The sequence below is a fragment of the Elephantulus edwardii genome, unplaced genomic scaffold (assembly GCF_000299155.1).
Source record: "Elephantulus edwardii isolate Elephantulus edwardi_28Jun2011 unplaced genomic scaffold, EleEdw1.0 scaffold00002, whole genome shotgun sequence".
NCBI classification, from domain to species: Eukaryota; Metazoa; Chordata; class Mammalia; order Macroscelidea; family Macroscelididae; genus Elephantulus; species Elephantulus edwardii.
Genome location: NW_006399752.1, coordinates 32943307 through 32951638, shown reverse-complemented (window position 1 = coordinate 32951638; position 8332 = coordinate 32943307). Strand labels below are relative to the sequence as shown.

Here is an 8332-nt window from a genome sequence, read left to right as displayed (position 1 = left end):
TACATCTGCCCAATGTGGGGCCATGGGCACCTGACCCTGATTCCACAGAGACAGTCTACCAAGTACATCTGCCCAATGTGGGGCCATGGGCACCTACCCTGATTCCATAGGGGCAGCCTGCCAAGGACGTCTGCCCAATGTGGGGACCACGGGCACCTGACCCTGATCCCACAGGGGCAGCCTGCCCAGGGCGAGTGCCGTCAACCCAGTGGTGGCCATGGCCAGCGCACACTTCCTGCCCCAAGAGCCAGAGAGCACAGAGACAGCCCGGCTCTCAGAGCGCTCACGGCGTGTGCTGGTTGTTAGGTGCTGTTGAGTCGAGTACGACTCATCGCGACCCTGTGAACAGCTGACCTGAACCCTGCCCAACCCGGTGCCGTCCTCATCATCCCTGACACACCAAAGCCCACTGCTGCAGTCACACTGTGTCAACTCATCTCGACGGGGCTCTTCCTCTCTGTCACTGACCCTCCAAGTATGATGTCATTTTCCATGGAACAGTCTCATCTAGCTACACGTCCAAAGTATGAAAGATGAATCTTTATCCTCCTCGTGTCCACGGAGCACCCTGGCTGGACCCTTTCCAAGACATACTGCTTGGTTTTCTGGCCGTCCATGGGAGAGTCAGCACGCTTCTCCAGCACCACAACTCAAAGGCATCAGCTCTTATTCACTGTCCGGATCGCTGATGTGTAGCAGGTGGTGACTGAGAAGAAGGTGGCCTGAATCAGGTAGTCAGACTGACATCACTGCTCTTCAGCATTTTGGAATGCTGACAGAGCAGCCTTGCCCAGTTCAATACATCTACTAATTTCCTAGTGTTGACTATCGATCCAAGCAAGCAGGGCATGTACTGGGTACCCAAATCCGGGGGATGCCCAGTCATGGACAGATTCTGTCAACCGAGGCGGGCAGGAGATCCTGGCCAGAGAAGCACCTCTGTCCATCTAGAGGAAGGCTGTGACTAGGCCCCTCACCCAGAACGACACACCCTACAGACTCCGGGAGGCAGACAGTGAGTCTCTGGAGTGTTCTTGGTGTCAGATATAAAGTGCCACAAGCCTGGCCTCCCACAGAGACGGAGTGGACCAGGGGTAGGCATTGCCACCTGGTGGGTGAACTGGGAGAAGGTCACTTCTGAGAGCAACTCCCTGGGGAGGTATGACGAAGGCGGAGACAGCACCCCTCCTGTCTAAAATCAGCCACCGGGGGCGGGGGGCGGGGCGGCACTGCTGCAGGCCTGGGCTCCTGTGACGCACAGAAAGCTTCTTGCCAAAGCTCAAAATGAAACACAAAACTAAGAAAAACAAAACACAGATGTTCAAAATGAATGTGCTTCGTCCCAGCTATTCACAAGTCACCTCTCCTTCAACCTCCTTGTCCCATTCCATTTATTCCATCAGTTGGCATGAGAAGGCCTTCTCCGTCATTTCCTCTGAAACTCAGGCGTGCGGGATTAATATCTGTCTCTGTCATCTGGGCTTTCCAGTGTCTTACTTGCAGAGGGTCTGCCCTCTTGGTGGAGGCCTCTCCGCGTGTCTTCCTTTTGATGCTTCCTGTGTCCTCCAGCATTTTAGCCCTGTTGCTTTTTGTCAGGTGCGTCTGAGCGCACCAGGACTCTTGGCTTGAACGCTGCCCTGTCCTATGCCAGCCTCATGCTCTCTAATTTGCTTGAGCCCATTGTTACTGCTGCTGCGCCAACCCATCCTGTTGAGAGTCTTTCTTTCGCTGACCCTCCACTGTTCATATGATGTCTCTCTTCAAGGACTCCTGACAATGTGTCCAAAGTGACTGAGATGAAATCTGATCACACTTTCCTCTAAAGAGCACATAGGCTGCACTTCCTTCAAGATCGATTTGTTTGTTCTTTTTTCAGTCCGTGGGGTATTCAACACTCTTCACCAACATCACAGCACAAAGGCATTTATTTTTCTTTAGTCTTCCCCCTCCTTTAGTTTTTTTTAATTCATTGTCCAACTTTCAGATGCATAAGGAATAACTGAAAAGATCATAGCTTGGACCAGGTAAACTTTAGTCTTTAAATTACATCCTTGCTTTTTAGATTTTTTTTTAAAATTTTATACTAGTTTACATACAAAGTTCATAAAATTCATATACGTTGTTTTTCACAAAAGGATGGAATAGGTATTGAGAAAGGTTGCAACTCTGACACACACCTTTCTGAATTTGAAACCATATAGTGTTTCCTTGTTCTGTTTGGACAACTGCTTCTTAGTCTAGGTAGAGGTTGCCCATAAGCACAATTAAGCATTCTGGTGTTCCCATTCTTCTTGATATTAGCTTTAATTTGTTATGATCTACACAGTCAAATGCCTTTGCAAGATCAATACAACATCTTTTTGACACTCTCTGCTTTTAGCCAAGATCCATTTGACACCAGCAATGAGAGCCTTGTACCACAGCCTCTGAATCCACCTTGAATTTCTGGCAGTTCCCTGTCAATGTTCAAAATAATTTTCAGCAAGTGTTTACTTGCATGTGATCTTAAGGATATTGTTCAATAACTCCCGTATTTGCTTGGACCAGCATTTCTCTGCATGAGGCCAGGCTGAGCCACTTTCTATCTGGAACCAAGAAGGCCTTTGAGACTCGCAGTCTCTGCCTCCCGGTGTCCGTGGGGTGTGCTGTGCCTGGGTGAGGGACCTCGTCTGCAGACAGCTTCTAGACAGATAGAGAACGGGAACAAATACGGGTCTCTTCCAGTCAGTTGGCCAGACAGCTGTCCAACAGAATGGTGAGCACATCCAGGGCTGCATCTACTTCCTGAAACACTTCAATTTGTATCTCACCAATTCCTGGGGCCTCTTTTTCTTTTATTTTTGCCAATCCCTTCAGTGCAACCTGGACTTCTTCCTTTAGGTCTATTGATTCTTGATCATATGCTACTTGCTGAAATGGTCCTGAATCGACCAATTCCTTTTGACACAGTGACTCTGTATACTCCTTCCGTTTATTTAGTTTTTTAATGCCTCCTGCTTCATTCTAGATTTTGCACATAGAATCCTTCAGTGTTGTCCCCCATGATACATCTTCAAGGATATGAACATGTACAGCCAAGCACAATCAATAAGAGTGCATCTAAATTCCAAAATCAATTTCCATAATAGTCTATGTGTTTCCTACTGCCAAAGGGGCCCTTTAGAGTAGTGAGAGAAGATCTTCACCCTGAAACCCACAGCGTCCCTTTTCAGCAGGAAGTAGCTAAGAGAATACGCCATCCCCTTTTCCTTATGACTCAGGGTGAAGTCTCTCTCAGGGAGAAGTGATAGGGAATGGCAAAGGACACACTGACAAAGAAGATTAATCAGAACTGGCTTTGACAAGCACTGTGGCATTTGGACAAGAACAAACTGGGAGGAGGGTAGAGAGAATAGTGCAACAATGAATGAGTGGAAGCCCAAAATCTCTGTAAATGTTTATGAAAATTAATAAAATATAATTATAGGGTAAAAAAAAGAATCCTTCAGTGTTGCAAGCTGAGGGTTGAATTTGTTCTTCAGTTATTTCAGCTTGAGAAATGTCGCGCATATTCCTCCCTTTTGACTTCCTCCCTTCAGCTCCTTGCACATTTCACCTCAGCGCTTTGTCAACCTGCGCTGCTCGCTCTCTCCCCACAGCATTCCTTCCCCTTCCTTGTTTTGGCTTTTCTGTCCCAGTGCAAGCTTCAGAGTCTGTTCTGACATCCATTTTGGTAATAATTTATTTTTTGTCTTTCTAGTGCAGAAGGCCAAGGACCACACCTTTCATTATGGACTGAAGCTCAACATCAAGGAAACAAAGATTCTCACCACTGGGACAATTGGGAGCATCATTATGGAAGGTGAAGAGATTGAGATTGTTCACAGCTTTAGTTTGCTTGGCTCCACAGTCAACACTCTTGGTACCAGCAGCCACAAAATCAAGAGATGAATTGCATTGAGACAGTCTGCTTTCAGAGACCTCGCTAAAGTACTGCAGAGCAATGATGTCAGTCTGGAGACTAAGGTGCACTTGAGCTAGTCTTTGCAATTGCTTGCTATGAGTCAGAGAGCTGGACAATGACTAAGGAGGATAGAGGGAGAATTGATACCTTTGAGCTGTGGTGTTGGAGAAGACTATTGAATATAACATGGATGGCTAGGAGAACAAACAGGTTCATTCAGGAAAGGGTAAAACCAGGTTGCTCCTTCGAGGCAAGGATTCTGAAGCTGTGTCTGACTTACTTTGGACATATTACAAGGAGGGACCGATCCTTGGAGAGGGACGTCATGCTTGGGAAGGTGGAGAACAGCGCAGGAGAGGAAGATCCTCGATGAGATGGATTGATTAAGTGACTGTTGTGCTGGGGTAGGTGTGTCAGGGACAATAAGATTGGCACAGGATAGAGCAGGGTTTAGGGCTATTGTACACAGGGTTGCTATGAGTTGCAAGCGACTCGACAGCATATAACAACAATAATAATTTATGGCCTAACTTTCAGATGCATATGAAGCAACTGAAAATACCATGGCATGGAAGTGGGGTACCTTAGTCTTTAACTGACATCGTTGCTCTTTAGCACTTTAAAGACTCAACAGGTATGGAGAAAGCATACAACCCTGCCACACACTTTTTCTGATTATAACTGTGCAGAATTCCCTTGTTTCTGTTTGGATTAACTGCTTACAGGCCCATGCATAGGTTTTGCATGAACACAATTAAGTGCTTTCAGTTTCCCATTTTTCTCAAAATTATTCATAATTTGCCATGATCCACATAGTCAAATTCCTTTAAACAGTCAGGAAAACACAAGTAAACATCTTTCAGGCATGCTCTCCTTTTAGGCAAGATCTATCTGACATCAGCAGTAATATCCCTCATACTACAGCCTCTTCTGAATCTAGCTTGAATTTCTGATCCATGCATCATCGATCACTTTTACGAGGATTGATTAATTTTATTTTTTCAAGGATCGATACTTGACTGTGTTGTCTTTCTCAGTTATATATGTTTCTTACCTTATTGATTTTCTTTTTCCCCCTCTGCATTCACTGAAGTTCTCTTTCCCCTCTATGTTCATTGAAGTCACCTTCCTCCTCTACGTTCACTGAAGTCACCTTGCTTTTGTTCTGTTTAGTGTCCTAAATGAAGAGTCTTGATCACCGACTTCAGTCACTGTGATTCACACTTTTAACAGGCACACCGACAGCTTTGGATTTCCTCAGTATTTTGAAGATGCTTTTAAATGTACAATGTTAGGGTGATGCCTTACTTTCCAGCTGATCCCTCTCTGGGGCTGTAGCGGCATCTCACGAGTTTTGCAGGCAGTATTTTCATGATCATTCAGTGCTTCATGTTTCCTGACTGACATCTGCCTACAGCTTGCTGGGTACATTCTCAGGAGGAACGACGCCCTTGAGAGAGACATCACCCTGGATAAAGTGGAGGGTCAGAGAAAGAGAGGAAAACCCCCCACAAAATGGACTGACACAGCAACAACACAATGCGCTGGAGCAGGTCAGAGATGCTCACAGTTCAGAGGTGGCACAGGGAAGGGCAACGCGTAGATCTGTCCACAGGGTTGCTGTAAGTCACAGTCGACTCGACAGCACCTTACGCCTGCAACTACATAGCTTATTTATCCTTCTGTCACTGGTTTCTAGTTTAACCTCTGTGGTCAAGAACACAGCCTATATGGCTTTCTTTGATCCTTGTTAATTTCTTGAGATTTGCTTTATGGCCCAGCGTTATCATCTAGCTCTAAAACGCACTTAGAAAGCCGTATATTCTGTAGCTAGTCGCCGTGGAGTGAGCTCTGGTGGCGAAATCCATAGAGAGCTGAGCTGCTAAGCCAAAGGGCATGCCTCTCTGGTGGTTCAAATCCACCAACTGCTCCATGGGAGAGAGGTGGCGATCTCCGACAGGTGTCCTGCTTCGGAAACCCATCGGAGGGACAGCTCTGACTCACGGGCCATGAGTCTGAGTGCTCGACCCTGCCGTCCAGTCAACTGCTCAGAGGTACATCTTAGATCCCGAAAGATGCTTCTGGACTTGTCTACTTTTCCTTTTAGATACAACCATTTTTGCAATAAGTATTTTGATGACGCTATTAAATGTGCAACTTTAGGGCTATGCCTCACTTTTCATTTGATTCATTCATTACCATAAAAACTCAAACTCAAATCCTAGAAGCCCGGCTCTTGGACGCACAAGTCCAAGTGGAAGGCCATGCTGCTCTGTGAGACACTAGCCAACTTCTAGATGAGAATCAGCACGGCCTCTCTAAACCCGTGAGCAGACCAGTCTCTCCTTGGGTGGAGAAAGTCTCTTCCCCAACCAGCCCCAGGTTGTGGTTTCTGCTGAAGGAGTGAGGTGTGGAGGCCTTGAGAACACAGTGCAGCTGGGTGTCAGGGAAGGCAGTTCCCCAACCCTGGGTTCTTCTCAGAACACCCTGCGGTCTTCCAGTGTGCCCAGGGCGACACCATGATGCCTGAAGGGACGGAAAACCACAGAGCCGTTCCTAGGATCCCGGAGCTGGGCACACAGAGGTCAGTTACTTTCATCAAAGGTCCTCGCCAGGTCCTCCTCACCCACAGGATATTCTGAAAATCCATGAGCTTTGTCACCAAAATGAGGGCTAACGATACTACACGTCCTGCAGTGTGAGGCCACTTCTCTGAAAAGTAGATCTAGAACCACTGACTTGGAAGAATGAGGAGGCAGTTTCCAGAAGAATTCTAGAAAATCCTTCCTTCAATTAATGCTTGTAAACAAGAGGAAGGTACCAATTGACCTTGCAGGCTAGCTTTTTCTAGAAAGATAGATCTGTGGATAGCAATCTTGGAAGGGCTGCTGTTTCGCCTTTAGACAGGCTATGAGTCTATGCATCTCTGGGGGTTTGACTACACCACTGGCTGTGCTGGAGATAAGTTTTGTCATCTCCTGTCAACACACAGCTCTGGAATCCCAACGGAGGGTGGCTTTGAGTGGGGACTGACTCAGGAGTGCCTTTGAGCTTTGAATGCACTTTCTTGAGGTTCCTGAAGTGGGGAAGCCTGCAGCGTCACAAGAACCTGAAACCCGATGGGAGCCTTTTGGCTGCAGTAACCGCCCCCTCGGCGCCACAGGAAAACAGATCCTCAGGTTCGGTTCTCTGTTCTGGTGGTGTACCTACTGGTTTGTGCAGAGACCACAGCTAATGTGCAGCTCAATTTAGCCAACGCTTGACCAGCTCAGGCCTCCAGACGATGCTGTGTGAGGACAGCTCTCCTGACTGTTCAAACCAGAGACCAGCTTATCAACAAGACTAAAACTGTCTGTGTTAGCCTCTGAGAGGAGAGCGTGGGAGCACTCGAGTCCTCACTGAAGCCACCGTGGTTAGCCAGATGACCCCTTCTTCACATCTCTGTCTAGTTGGGTCACATAGCACACTACAGCACTGTGGTTAGCCAGATGACCCCTTCTCCGCATCTCTGTCTGGCCTGGTTACACAGTGCGCCTCACCTTCATGTCTACAGTTTTGTGTGCACAGCTACTCAGGACACAGGTGGGTACAGCTGTGCTCTTGCATTTACACAGACAGTGACCAGGTCTATACACAGGAAGGTCCCCTGGTGGCAGGGTGCATCACATGAGATACTTGGGCCGTTCCAATTCATCAAGGCAGAAATATGGGCTGTCCTTTCCTATGAAGACCTGCAGCCTCAGAAACACGATGGAGGGTCACGGTGAGTCTGGATGGACTGAGGCAGCGCCTGGGCTGGGTGGGTGTGTAAACCCTACCTCATCTGCCCAGGGTGCACTATTAGTGAGAGAAGTGATTCCAGATTCTCCAAATCATCTTGATACTCTACCAGGGCAGGTTCTAGGGAGCGGGTGGACCACGTTACATCTGAACACAGAGGTGTAGAAAAAGACGGACGCGTCTGAACAGTGGACTTCTCCAAAGCTGTTTCACACCCATCCTTTCAGTCTATTCTGACAATCACCCCGTGTGGTGGGCAGGACACGGGAACTATTTCCACCGAAAGACAGCGGGACTGAAATCCAGTTGTGCAGCAGGATCTGAACCCAGAGCGGGCCTTGTTTCTGACCGCTCTCCACCCTGCGTTGTACGTGGGCACACACGTGTGTGTGCGTGTGTAAGCATGCATGTCCGGTACCTCTCTCTGCCCTGCGTTGTACGTGGACACGTGTGTGTGCGTGTGTAAGCATGCATGTCCGGTACCTCTCTCCACCCTGTGTTGTACGTGGACACACACGTGTGTGTGTGCGTGTGTAAGCACGCATGTCCGGTACCTCTCTCTGACCTGCGTTGTACGTGGACACACACGTGTGTGTGCGTGTGTAAGCA

At 47.8% G+C, this 8332-nt stretch overlaps 1 protein-coding gene across 1 annotated transcript in view; it reads right to left on the bottom strand.

Moving 5' to 3' along the window:
• Positions 1 to 8332, bottom strand: part of EVL (Enah/Vasp-like) — a 72318-nt gene that overhangs the window by 63399 nt on the left and 587 nt on the right. The window lies entirely within an intron of this gene.